This window comes from Pituophis catenifer, unplaced genomic scaffold (assembly GCF_029215685.1).
Source record: "Pituophis catenifer annectens isolate HBS135680 unplaced genomic scaffold, rPitCat1.0.hap2 SCAF_1, whole genome shotgun sequence".
Lineage (NCBI taxonomy): Eukaryota > Metazoa > Chordata > Lepidosauria > Squamata > Colubridae > Pituophis > Pituophis catenifer.
The window spans coordinates 157,554,634-157,569,774 of record NW_027256881.1 but is presented as its reverse complement, the minus strand read 5'-3'; the positions used below and the strand labels follow the sequence as shown (position 1 = coordinate 157,569,774).

Sequence of the window (15,141 nt, the reverse complement as noted above, 5' to 3'; positions counted from 1 at the left end):
GAATGAATTTAGTAATATACCTGCTTTGTTTATTTGTTTGTTTGTTTGTTTATAACATTTATTAGCTGTCCATTTTGCCACCAGGTAACTCTGGTCAACTTACAATAATAAAAGATAAATATATACATATATTAAAAACATAAATAAATGAATACAGCAACCCCAACCTTCATAAACTACTTTGCTGGTCAGTAACCCTTTTATGTTAGGGCGTGAGGAAGCGACAGGCTGCGACGGCTGGTAGGCGGCCATGGCCGGGTAGCAGATTATGTCATGCGTCTTTCCGAGTGGGCAGACGTGCATCTCACCCTCATCTGGAATATAAGTACCAGGTTGGCAATAGTTGAAGTGATTGTACTTGCAAAGAGTATCAAATTGACAGCCAAATTCACAAATGCTTTGGAAATATGTCCCGAATTTATAGAGAAAAATGTTAAGCTACATGGACAATTACGACAAATAACCAAGCAAGGATTAGAAATTGAACATGTACCTATTACCCTTCCAAACATTTCCTCTCTGCAGAAAAGATGTTTGCTGGTGTGGAGTTAACGTCTGATGGGGTAATCTGGTTAAAAGAAGAAATGAAACCTTCACAAATGATTTGGTTCTAGCTTTTGGGCAAAGAAGAATCAGCACTTGATTGCTTCGTAATAGTAAATAAGGGGAGATTTTCCAGTATTTGTCTAAATGAAGAGATCTTGCAATGAGGGTTTAGCAAGACAGTCGGTATTGAAGGGTTGGCTCATGAATCCCAGATAGTGGAAGCTTCACAAAAGGCTACTTCAAGCAGAAATGAAAGCTGTGGAAAAAAAGAAAGGAATCTGGAAAGAATAGACATTCATTGAAAAGCCATTCATTGAACACATAAGCAATTATAAATTTATCCAAAAATTAAAGCAGTTTGCAACATGGTTGAGAATCCGGTTATGAAAACAATTGCTTGGAGTACCCTAAATGGAGCAGGGAGTAGCATTGTGTTAGTTTCTGTGAAAATGATGTAACTAAGTTCTTAAAAAGATGAAAACATCTGATATCTATGTTTTAAGAAAATTGCATATACAATACACATAATTATTGTTAAAAGTTTTAATCTATTAAGCTTTTTCACAAGGAAGAACACTCTTTAGACTGTCTAACTCTCCCAGAGGAAAAAGCACAAAATATAATGTAAATATAAAGGAAATATGGAATTACTGGTGATGTATTTTACAAAGATTGCATGCAACAGGGCAAAAAAAAAAAAAAAAAAACCAAACAAGGACTGGTCTCCATTATTACATTTTGTGCAAAAAAAATTGGCCAGTTTTTTTATGATAGGGCAGCCATAATGCTGATGTTTGACCTTTGGCAACATTATACGTGTGTCTAGATGCTGAATTTGGCTTCATTTGGGAGACTGCTTTCTGGCTTCAGTTTATGACGGCAGAATTATTTAATGCTCTTGTGACAAATTGTCTGATTTAGGTTCATACTGGCATTGGTTGGAGATGATTAGCTAATAATTATGCAAATTAGCCCCATAAACATTGTGGATTTTGTGCTGTCTGTTCTAGAGGTGATTCTTAATGGATATCAAGATACTACCCACATTCTATAAATACCAAAGTGTAGTAATTGCAATTCTTGGTTCGTTGCTCCTATAACTATACCAGGTTTCTTTCAGAAAAGGTAGAAATTATACCAGCCAAACTATCTTATCTGTACATACTGTGTGCTCTCTGTGGTCTGTGTCCGTGTGGCTTCATTCCTTTGTTCTGTTCATTTCTCTTTACTTCGTGATGCCACATGGAAGAATTAAATGCAGCTGCCTGTATAATAATTTGTTTATCAAAGAGAATAGCTAATTTCAGAGAGACCAATGTGTTCAAGAGTCAGTATTACTGCTTATGTTTTATAGACCTTCTAACATTTTAAGTGACGAAGAAGGAAATGACATTGAAATTATGGACTTGTGCTCAAGGCAAGTTTGTGTTATTTGAATGTAAAGATTAATTGACTGGATCATAAGATGTGATCATATGAATAGATTTACTTTGGTAGAACATTATGTATTACTTTGTGTTCTGCACCACTTATTTATTTATATGCTTAACTAGCACTTGACAACATTTTGAATGGTCTTGCCAATGTAGGTAATATAGAGAGAGACTATATCTACATTGAGAATTAAATCTTATAGAAATATTTTTTTTGCTGATCTGTATTGTCTTAAAATTATTTTAATACAAAGAAATAAATATCAATATATGAAATGCAGTTCTTCAATCCCCCTAATATAGTTATTTTTCCTTGTAACTTTAGTTATACCAGTAGTAATTTTAATATTAGTAGAAAGACAACTCTGCCTGCATTCACGCTCCAAATTAAATAAAGTAGGGTTAGCTAATTTTGTGTAAAATTAGACATTGTGGGTTATGAACTGTTTGATGGTTTAGTGCAGTAAGTAAAGTTAGCTTGTGGCTTATTCAACAAACCGTGTTTAAGGGATCTGTGCTCAACAAGCTTGCTCTTGTGCTTAAAGGCACCCGGCTAGAAAATGAGAGATTGTGAGTTCTAGTCCTGTCTTAGGCATGAGACCCAGTTGGGTGACATTTTGGGCCAGTCATTCTCTAGTCACTGAGACAGAGAGAGTGACTACCTCAAGGTCACCCAGCTGGCTTTGTGCCTGGGGCGGGACTAAAACCCACAATCTCCAGTTAACCACTATGCCCAAGTGGCTCTCTTGGGTATAATATGCCCAATGTATTTTTCTTTTCTTTTTTTTTTTGTAAATATTTTTTATTTATTTTTTCAAATTTAAACATAAAAACAAAACTTTCAAGAGCAAAAATCTCGATCTGGTCATAGATGGTTACCACGCTTACATTCCTTTCACAAGCTCAATTCACAATTTCCATTACATCTTTTATAAATAAACAAAAAAAGATAAAAAAGAAGATAAAAAAGAAATTCAAAACTTAAGAAAAAACCAATTTTACCTCAAATTTAACATTTTCATCTATATAAATCCATTATATCTATCCAAAATTAGTTTCAAATTCACTTTCACTCATTTTTACATCTGCATAACAATTCTAAACATATCTTTATTCTTCTTTACCTTATATCTTATACAAGTCATATCAAAATAATTTTTACAATATTCTAACCTCTTGTTAAGTGTTTACCTTACAATTTTTTTTATTGAAAAAGTTTTTCAAATACAAGTTTTTCCCCCCTTTCCCCCCCCTCCCCCCTCCTCCCTAACCCCCCTCCCCCTCCCCTCTCCCCATGGCTTCTTCAAAACAAAATCATTAATATCAAGTTGAAAAATACTTTACCATCCTTCTGCACCACCCCCACATGTTGACCATTTCTTTCTAACATTGTTATTATATCCCCCTTATACTATACATTTCAAAACAATCTTCAGCTATAAAATTTTATAATAATTCCTAATTTAGCATTTATTCAACTCATAATCTACCCATTTCCTCCACCCCCATACATATATCTCTTAATTCAAATCTTTTACATATATTTATATCTAAACATAACATCCCTTTTACTAAGCTAAACAATCAGTAATCGTATATAAAAAACCTGGTTTTTTATATACAACAACATTTATTACTGATGGGGGCAGATGGTAATCGAAGATACTGATACTGAATATACTGTTGGAAACAGAACTTGATGTTACCCTAATATGGGCGATGGAATTAACAATCTAGCTGAAAGACATTACAGAAGATATTATATGGATTACAAATTTAAAGTCATTTGAGGATTCTGTTTATATATGGAAATATTTTTTAGTGGTGTGGTGTGGGCAGAAGAACGAAGATATTAAAATATCACGTATGGTAGACCTGTTTACCTTACAATTTTATCACCATTTATTCTTAGTTTCAATTCAATACCACTCCATTTTTATTATATTTTATAAAACAACATTTTGTCTAATTTTAATCCTTGGACCCTTATCCTCAAATCAGTTTACCTTAGTTTTTTTTTTCTCCCAGTTTACATATTACACAGATTTCTCACAAAGGCATATTCTATTTACTCCAATTTCTAATATATTTTCCACTATATCTCCCTCTAATATTTAACTATCTTCCAGCTTGTTCTATTTGATTAATTCTCAGCTTGATCCCCTCCAAAACACCAACTATTTAGTTGATTTCAGAATAGTTCCTCAATCTCCTCCAACTCTCCTCCTATTTGTTTGACTGTTTCCAGCATTTTGTGGGCTGATTTCCAGCATAGTATCCTCCTTAACTCCCTCCATTGTTTGGCTGATTTCCAGCATAGTCTCCTCCAACTCTCCTCCTATTTGTTTGGCTGTTTCCAGCATTTTGAATTAATTTCCAACATATTTCCACCGAGTCTCAAACTCTTATCTAGTTAGTATCCATCCCACACATTTTAACTGTAATATAATTATCTGTTTTATATCATTTTTCCATCCTGCTCTTTCAATTTAAATCTCAGTATATTTCATAATGGTCATCATTTCCAACTTGTATTACCTTAATTCAAGACTAATCACTAGCATCTGTGTATCTTGTATTTTGTTCAATCAATCCTTATTCATCAGTTTAACATTTGTTAAATGTACCTCAAGGTCACCCAGCTGGCTTTGTGCCTGGGGCGGGACTATAATTCACAATCTCCAGTTAACTACTATACCCGAGTGGCTCTCTTGGGTATAATATGCCCAATGCATTTTTCATTGTCTTTAGGGATCCGGTTCTCTCATTCTTCTCATAGAATGTGTTTAAAGTGTGTTATTCAATTAAAAACACTCTTCAGATCTGAATGATGACTTAAAGAGATCTTATGAGTATTAAAAACCTGTCTTAAGTGTAACCAGTGGTGGGTTCCTCCCGGTTCGGCCCGGTTCAGCCGAGCCAGTAGTGGTGATGATACGATGTCACCGAACCGGTTCTCTTTGTTCAGGAGCTGGACCCTCCCGCTCGCCCCCTCATTATTCTTATCTTTTATTTGGCACCGCCCCCAATCTATTTGCTGCCTTCCGAGTCCCAGCTGATCGGCTAGAAGGAAAAAAACTTTTTAAACTCTTGCCGTGGGGCTTCAAAGGGCCGCCCTACAGCTGATCAGTGTTAAAAGGCAGTGTGGTGGTAGACCGGTGCCTCCAAAAACAAATGAGTAGGCTGGTGCCTCCAAAAACAAATGGATAGACCGGAACACTCCAAGAATAAATGGGTACAGCTCTGCAAGCAGTTAAAAGCCTGGTAGATCAGTACCTCTGCTAAATCCTAAAGAATTGTCACATGACCATCAAGCCATGCCCATAAAATAAGCCACGCCCACAGAACCGGTAGTAAAAAAAATTAGAACCCACCCCTGAGTGTAACCCTTTTAGGTTGGCCTGCATTAGTAATCATAAAACCAGCAAGAGAAGCAGGAGCCGTCAAAAAATTGACATACTTTTCATAGTATAATTGTAAGATGGTTCTGATAAATTTGCATAGGCATTCATAGGGAACAATAAAGTGATAAACTACTGAACTACTGTCTGTTAAACTACTGAAGTTTGCAGATGACACAACAGTGATCGGTCTCATTTGAGACAATGATGAATCCGCATACAGACGGGAGGTTGAACAACTAGCCTTGTGGTGCGACCGGAACAATCTGGAACTGAACACACTCAAAACCCTAGAAATGGTGGTGGACTTTAGGAGAAACCTTTCCATACTTCCACCTCTCACAATACTAGACAACACAGTATCAACAGTAGGGACCTTCAAATTTCTAGGTTCTACCATATTACAAGATCTAAAATGGACAACTAACATCAAAACGTCATCAAAAAAGCACAACAAAGAATGTTCTTTCTGCGCCAATTCAGAAAGCTCAAACTGCCCAAGGAGCTGCTGATACAGTTCTACAGACGAATTATTGAGTCTGCCATCTGCACCTCCATAACTGTCTGGTTTGATTCTGCAACCCAACAAAACAGACATAGACTTCAGAGGATAATTAGAACTGCAGAAAAAATAATTGCTACCAACCTGCCTTCCATTGAGGACCTGTATACTGCACGAGTCAAAAAGAGGGCTATGAAAATATTTACAGACCCCTCGCATCCTGGACATAAACTGTTTCAACTCCTACCCTCAAAACAACGCTATAGAGCACTGCACACCAGAACAACTAGACACAAGAACAGTTTTTTCCCGAACGCCATTACACTGCTAAACAAATAATTCCCTCAACACTGTCAAACTATTTACTAAGTCTGCACTACTATTAATCTTCTCATCGTTCCCACCATCCATCTCCTTCCACTTATGACTGTATGACTGTAATTTTGTTGCTTGTATCCTTATGATTTATATTGATATTGTTTCCTGATTGCTTATTTGTACCCTATGACTATCATTACGTGTTGAACCTTATGATTCTTGATGAACATATCTTTTCTTTTATGTACACTGAGAGCATATTGCCTGTGTGTCCAATCACACTTGGCCAATAAAAAATTCTATTCTGTTCTGTTCTGTTCTGTTCTATAAGATAAGATAAGATAAGATAAGATAAGATAAGATAAGATAAGATAAGATAAGATAAGATAAGATACTCAGCTTGACCACTAGCACACACACACAAAAACCCCAATCATTACTGAGGGAAACAATTAAAACTTATATGGAAGAATTGAATTTAATAGACTTCTGGTGTTTAAAATATTCAACTAAAAATAAATATGCATTTTGTTCAAGCGTGCACCAGAATTGTTTTAGGCTTGATTTTTTTAAATATCATTGATTTAAATCACCAAATTCAAGAATGTAATATTGATGTTTGTTATGCATACAATCATAGTGTTGCTGTTGTTAGTTGCAAAGTCATGTCCGACCCATTACGACCCCATGGACAACATTCCTCCAGGCCTTCCTGTCCTCTACCATCCCCTGGAGTCCATTTAAGCTCACACCTACTGCTTCAGTGACTCCATCCAGCCACCTCATTCTCTGTCGTCCCATTCTTCTTTTGCCCTCAATCTTTCCCAGCATTAGGCTCTTTTGCAGTGAGTCATTCCTTCTTCTTTTTTTTTTTAAAAAAATAATCTTTATTTCCATTAATAGTTAAAAGGAAGACAAAAAACAGAAAAAAGTCAGAACAAGACAAAACAAAAAGAAAAAAACAAAAACAAAAAAACCATAAGATAATATAAACAATACATTGGTAAACCAATATTTAACTTAAATCTATACAATAATAAATTCATAATAGAGTCCAGAGGAGACAGGACAACCTATTTTGTACTTATAAACTAATCAAATCTATCCAACTTCACTCTACATATGCAATACAGTATTTTCAATATATACAATGCCTGCTTCTATTAATCAGACTGCTGTCTTCTTTTCAACCAAAGATACCATTTTTCCCAAGAAAGACATGTTGAGGTTTGATCTCTGTCTTTCAACTTTTTCGTCAGTCTATCTGCTTCTGCACAGTCCAGTATCTTTTTTATTATTGCTTCATCCGGCGGGATATATTTATCTTTCCAGAACTGCGCAAATATTATTCTTGCTGCGGTAATGATATGTAACACAAAATACCACGAATCTTTTTTAATGTTTTCCGGCCTAGAGCCGAGCAAGCATGTCTCTGGTCGCAATTCAAACTCCTGATGTAGAATTTCCTTTAGCCACTTTTTAATTTTCCCCCCAAATTTAATTGCTTCTGGACATGTCCACCATTGATTATAATAAGTACCACGTTCAAATCCACATTTCCAACATTTGGTGGACTGTCCAGCAAACATTTTTGCCAATCTGTCTGGCGGGAGATGCCATTTATATAGCATCATATAAATATTTTCCTTATATGTAGTGGATACTACCAGTTTCATGTTTCCCCACCAAATCTCTTGCCATTTTTCAAGGTAAATTGGGTAACCAAAATTTTTCCCCCAAGTGATCATCGTGTCCTTTACTACTTCTTCACCAATCTCTATCCTCATTAACAATTTGTAACATTTAGAGATCATACCCTTTTCCTGACCTATCAAAATTTTATCTAGCTCCTGCAGGTCGACATTTATTCCCCTTCCATCTTGATCGCTTTTGTATTTTGATTGGACCTGCAAGTAAGCCCACCAGTCTAGTTGAATTCCCTGAGAATTTAACTCCTATCTTGATTTTAACTCTCCTTGCACGTTCAACAGATCTTTGTATGTTGTCTTTTTCACGAAATTAAATAGTATAGGTTAGGTCAAAGCTTCTAGAGGCGATATCCAACAAGGTACTTTGGTATAATATTTTTTACTAAACTTCTCCCAACTCTGAATTAAAATATTCCTTATGTAGTGCTGAGTGAACCATTTACTTTGGGGGGGGCGTTGTCCCGCCAGAGTGCTGCATGCCAACTTTGTTGTAAATCGTGGCCTTCTATCCTAAGAAGACGCTTGTTGCTTAAAATGATCCATTCTTTAACCCAAACTAATAAGGTGGCTAAATAATAATTCTCCCAGCATGGTAGACCAAGACCCCCTCTTTCTTTTGTCTCCTGCATCATTTTCTTTTTAATAGCCATACAAATTTGGTTACTACCTGATTTAGATCTGTAAAAAATTTATTTGATAGATTTGCTGGAACTGTTTGAAAGAGAAAATTAAATTTCAGTAGAACATAAGATTTTATTGTTGCTACCCTTCCCAAGAATGATAATTGAATTTTACCCCACTTATCAAGATCTTTCCTTACCTGGGTTAGTATTTTAATATAATTATCCTCCTGGATGCTCGAGCATCTACATGTTAACCAAATTTCCAGGTATTTGACTTTACTAACTACTCTAAGTCTGTTGCTTCCTCTAAAACCTGCTTACCTTTCTCTGAGATATTCTTAGTTAGAATATTTCTCTTCTTTTTATTAATTAACAGCCCTGCTACAGCCCCAAACTCCTCGATTTTCTCCAGTAAGGATATACCTGATTTTAAAGGGTCTTCCAAAATAAAGGCCATATCATCTGCAAAAGCCTGGATCTTATATGTCTGATCTCTAATTTTAAGGCCTTTTATTCCTTCATCATTTCTTATTTTGTGAAGTAAAATCTCTAACGATAGTATAAAGAATAGGGGGGAGAGAGGACACCCCTGTCTTGTACCTTTACCAATAAGAAATTCTTCTGATAAATTACCATTTATCAATAATCTAGCGGTCTGTTTAGAGTAAATAGCTTTGATTGCATTCAAGAATTTTGGTCCAAAGCCCATATATTCTAATTGTGATAATATGAACTCCCAATTAACCCTATCAAATGCTTTCTGGGTGTCGATAAAAACTAGAGCAACCTGTTTATCTGGATGGTTTTCATAATATTTGAGTACATTTAACATAACTCTAAGATTATCTTGTAGTTGTCTCAACGGTAAGAACCCATTTTGATCAGTGTGTATAAATTCATTTTAAAAACCTTTTAACCTGTTTGCTAGGATTTCTGTAAATATTTTATAATCTGAGTTCAGGAGGGATATCAGCCCGTAGTTTTTTATATCTTTTGGAGGGGGATCTTCCTTAGATATTAGCTTCCCTCCATGAATGGGGAATTTCAGCTTTTCCAAGCACCTCATTAAATAAATCCTGCATATGTTCCCCCATTACTTCTAACAATGCCTTGTATATCTCAGCCGGGAGTCCATCTGTGCCTGGCGTTTTAGAGTTCTCCTGTTTTCCTACTGCTTTTTCAATCTCTGTCAAAGTTATTTCCACTTCTAAAATCTGTTTCGTCAAGTTAGATATCCTAGATAAATCCGAATTCTCTAAGTACTTTTTCACTACAGCAATTCTTTCCTTCTCTCCCTTATCTCTTATTAGATTCCCATCCTTATCTTCCAATTGTTCAATTCTTCTGCTCTGTTTCTCCTTTCTTAATCTAAATGTTAACCATCTCCCTAATTTATTGGCTGACTCAAAATGCTTCTGTTTTGCCACCTTTATCTTATCCTCCATTGCATCAAGATCCAAAAGGTTAAGTTGGTGTTTCAATAGAATTATCTGCTCTTTTGCTTCAGTGGCCAATGAATTACACTGTAATTGCTCCTCAACCTTAGATAATTGACTTAATATCTCACTCCTGTCTTGTTCTTCTCTTTTACGTTTGATAGCAATATGTTTAATAATTAATCCCTTTATGAAGGCTTTGGCGGTATCCCACACTATTTGGAGGGCCATCTCTTCCTAGTCTTCCTTTCCTTCTTTAAAACAGCTAATACTGGGTTGTGGTCCACCCAATCATTTGGCATGATCCTAACCTCCATTACTTGAGTACTAAGCTCTTGTGACAACCAAATCATATCCAGCCTGGACCATGATTTGTGCCTGGGGGAATAATAAGTATATTGCTCAGCCATTGAATTATGTTCATGCCAAATATCCTTCAGTCCAAATTCATCCCTCATTTCATTGCAAATGACTGGTAAGATCCTCTTATCTAATTCTCCATTTTTCCCTTTTTTGTTTTTCCCAGACCTATAATCCTGTATCCTATTGACCACTGCATTAAAATCGTCAAGAAGACATACTTGCTCGTATTCCAGATCCAGAATTTTCCAATGCACTTTCCGAAAAAAAGTTCCCTGTCTAGTGTTAGGAGCATAAATTCCTATTAATAATACCTTGCTCTGTAATAATTCAACTTCTAATATCAACATTCTTCCTTCGTCATCTACATATAGTTGTTTCGGGAATAGATATTCTTTTACATAGATTGCTAGTCCTCTCTTCCTCTCCTCCGTAGCCGCTACAAATAACTTCCTTGCTTTTGGGCATTTCAATAAATTTGATTGAGATAGCTTAATATGGGTTTCTTGCAGACAAGTTATATCTACTTTAGCTTTAACAATTTTCGATAAAACCTTCTCTTTGTCGAGGTATTGAGACCGTTGACATTCACCAGTCTCACCCCTTGATCCATTTTTATCTATTAATCCCTTTAGCTTTGGATGTCTGGCGAGTCTCTACTCCATACTCTTCTGTTCTTCCTTCCCTCTTTCTCCCGTCCCATTTTCCTTTCCCATAATATGCTCGTGCTCCTCCCTTGGGTTTCCCATCGTCCCTCTGATCCCCTTTTATTATCTCATTGTCCCTTTCCTGTTCACTAAATCCAAAACAATTTTCACAAAAATCCTGAGCATCTTGTAAATTCTCAATTTTTATCTTTCGGTCCTGCCATGTCACCAGAAGCCCTTCAGGAAGCAGCCATCTGTATGGCGCATTATGTTTCCTCAGTTGCGAAGTTATAAATTGATAGTTCTGTCTCTGTTCCCGTACCCTTCTAGGTATCTGTTTCAAAATTGTAATCTGGCAACCTTTATAAGTAACATTCTGGTCTCTAGCTTTGTGGAGAGTTTCGTCTCTAAGCACCTTTTTAGCAAGTCTCACATGGATTTCCCTAGGTAGATTATGGCGTCTCGCATAGTTAGTATAAATGTGGTAAGCTTCATCTATATCACGATAAACTTCTTCTTTTCCTTTTCCAACTACTTTCGCGATCACTTCCCCCACAATCTCATCTAGACATTCCTCTTTATCCTCTACCATGTTCTGGAGACGTAAAAAGAAGGCGGATTTCTCCATCTCTAAAAGTACCACCTCATCTTCCAGCTTTTCAACCGCTTGCACGCATCTACATTCGCACCTCTCCATCTGGACCTCCACTCTTTCAGTAGTTTTTTCCACCTCTGTCAGGCGGTCTTCGTGTTTGGTTAAGGTTAATCTCATCTCCCCCAGGGTTTCTTTTATTTGTTTAATCTCTCCTCTTAATTCACTCATTTCAATCTTCAGATCATCAAAATTTTTAGATGTCAATTCTTGATTTTTCTCCATTATTTCCTGGATGTTTTGAAACATCACTTGGATTCCCTGCATCGTAACAGATTTCTCTACTGCTGATAAACTTTCAGATTACTTTCTTACCCCTGGGGGAGTTGTAATCGGAGAGGCTGCTACTATTGAGGCTACATGTTTCTTCGTCATCTTTGTTGATGTCACTATAGTAGACATGTCGGCCAAACATAGGAGATTCTTCCAACCTATCATACACTAATAATAAGAAATCTGCTTGAAGTTACACAGTCAGACCAACCTTTTCTATTAATTAATTCCCTTACTACTATTCAACCTCAATTATTTAACACTATCCTGAAAATCTAAAATCTAAAATCAGTTCAAGATTAATTTTATGTAATCTTATGTAATATACAATCTATATAATAAACAAAAGTATAATAAGTAACAGATCAAATAATCAATTAAATGGTCATCCAATTAATTAAGCAAATAGATTAGCTTCAATTAACTAATTTTTACACAGTGTATTTTACAGGAAAGCGAAAGAATTGATGGGGGTTCAGAAGGAGATTGAATCCAAACATTAAAAGGGCTAGAAGGGAGAGAGCTCACAGTAAATAATCCTAGGGAGGGAGGGAGGTCAGGAAGAGATTCACCCCCTAATCATCGCCATCAATTTCAAAGTTACTATTTCAAAAAGTCATTCCTCTTTTATATAAAGTTCCCCTTGACTATCCGCTCCAAAGGAGGTAGGGGGAAGAGATCTTCTGTCGTGTTCAAATCGCTAGTTCCATAGAATAGGCAACAAAGTAATAAGTACGATAGTTTAGAGGTTTAACAATTCAACGTATACCAATTAGAGGGCGTCATTCTTCCACTTCACCAAGACTCCCCAGCAGTGAGAAAGTTGAAAAGCAAATAGATAAAGACTTCCTTTACCTACAATCTTGGCTGCCGCTATTTTGTTTGTTCACATGGTCCTGTCAGTGCTAGATCCAAGCCCCACTCTTTTCTTCCTTTTCCTTTCAGCTCAATCTCGTCTCCCCATGCCGGTCAAAATTGCAGCATCATCGGCTTTGGGGCCGCTATTCACGGCCCTCTTCTTGTCCTCCGGATCCTTGGGGCACAAGCTTCATTGCAATGAGGGGTCACACACCCCTCCTCGCCTCCGAAGAAAACCCCTCCGCTCCGTCAGCCTCTCCAGGGCTGAGAACGGCAAAATAAAGCCGCGGAGTTTCGAGAAAAACACACGGTACAGAGGAACCAATACCGCACCAGTCTTTCTGCCCTGACAGCTGCACCGGAAGTCCTCCTTCCTTCTCATTAAGTGGCCAAAGTATTTCAGTTTCATCTTCAGGATCTGATCTTTTAAGGAGCAGTCAGGGTTGATCTCCTCTAGGACTGACTTGTTTGTTCACCTTGCAGGAGTCTTCTCCAGCATCATAGTTCAAAGGCCTCAATTCTTTGGCACTCAGCTTTTCTTATGGTCCAACTTTCACAGCCAATCATAGTGTAGTTACCTTGAAATTTGTGTTTCAGAAGCTGTTTAAGGCAGGGGTGTCAAACTCAATTTCATTGAAGGCTGTATTAGAGTTGTTTTTGACCTCAGTGGGGCTGGGTGGCGGTGTCCAGGTGGCCATGGCCATGGTGAGCATGGCCAGCTTGTGCGGCCCCCACGGGCTCCATTTTTGGCTGTGACAGCCTCCTGCAGCCCTCTGCCAGTAAAAAGTGTCACCGAGCACAGCCTTCCCGAGCTCTGTTTTCACTGGCAGAGCCACCGCGGGCCGATCTTTGCTGTTTCCAGGGTGGCCCTGTGGGCCAGATCGAAGCACTTGAGCTCATTCCCAGTTCCTGGACAGCATAACTTTGGAGGCCTGGGACTTTAGCTATGCTAGTGAATGGCAGGTTGGTCAATACCGGTAATAAGGCTCCCCTTATCAAGATGTCATAGAGGAGAAGTGAGCCAACCTGGCATGCATCACTGAGACCTGGCTAACTCTGAAAGGAGGTGTTTCCCCTTCAGAGATGTGCCCAGGCAGGTTTAAGATTTGGCACCAGTTGAGACCCCAGAGAAGGAGAGGTGGAGTGAAAGTGGTCATCCAGAGTTCTCTTCACCTTCAGGTGCCTGGCTCCCCAAGTATTATGGGATCAGTTAGGATTGTTATTAGTGTACTAGCTTCCGGCTGTGTAGCAACTTTTCTGCTTGAACTCCTCTTGGTTTGGCTTCAGAAGCAGCCCAGAATTTCATAGCCACCATAGCAGCCATGGGCCTGTCCCAGATTATCTTGAGTCCAACTCAGGACAATGGTCACACATCAAATATGATCTTTTTGTCAGAGCAATGGCAATGTGATTTGGCGGGGGATCTAACATTATCCCCCCTGTCATGATCAGATCATGCCTCGGTGTCCTTGGGATTCTCCTATATTACCCCCCTTCACAGGGAGGCCAGATCCATTTAAGCGGTTCACCTGGCAACTAATGAATTCAAATGGGTTCCAGAGGGAACTGGGGGATATCCCAGAGGCCTTCCTACATGGCCTTGCCGAAGCCTTGATATAATCCTGGAATCAAAGGATGGCCAAGCTCTGAACAAGATCACTCCTGTGTGGCCTCTCTTAATCTATCACTCCTAACTTTCCCCATGGTTAACAGAAGAGACATGGGTTCTGAGCTTTTATGAGACGCTCAGACCACTGCTGGAAGAAAACAAAGGGTGATTCCTATTGGACCCAACAGCTGCTATTTAAGACTTACCCCATGGTAATAAGAGCAGTGAAACATAATTATTTCATATTGCATTTGCAGTATGTCACCTGTTGTCCCTGTTCCAGACCACCAGATATTTTCTGGGACAGGAGGCTTTGGGTTTTTATCTGCAGGGCCATGCAGAGGAATTTGTTCAAAACTTGACAAATAAAGTCACTTGGATTCATTTTCAGTTGGAACCATGTGTGGTGCAAGTCTATGTGAGATTCCTGGGGGAAAGTCTGGAAACAGTTTGATTCTTTGGCTCTGATAAAGCAGACAAAATCCTCAAGGCTATCAGTGCACACCACCTATTGATTAGATGCTTGTCCATCCTAACATCCAAATTATCTAATATTTTGTTTTTCATAATAAACTCCCAACATCTAATGAATCTCTAATCTATCAAAGCAGGCAGTAGTAACAATTCAACACAAATAATTACAGAAATTACATTTCCATCCTCATTCTAATTATGGGATCCTAGGAAGATTCTAGTATTAAAATTATGAAGAATACTACCTTCATTTTTTTGAAAACATTATTACTCATAAAATAAATTCCATACATTTTAAAT

At 37.7% G+C, this 15,141-nt stretch overlaps 1 pseudogene; it reads left to right on the top strand.

The window, feature by feature from the left end:
• Positions 1–273: 273 nt before the first annotated feature.
• Positions 274–837, top strand: LOC139308975 (protein C3orf33-like; annotated as a pseudogene).
• The last annotated feature ends 14,304 nt before the right edge of the window (positions 838–15,141 follow it).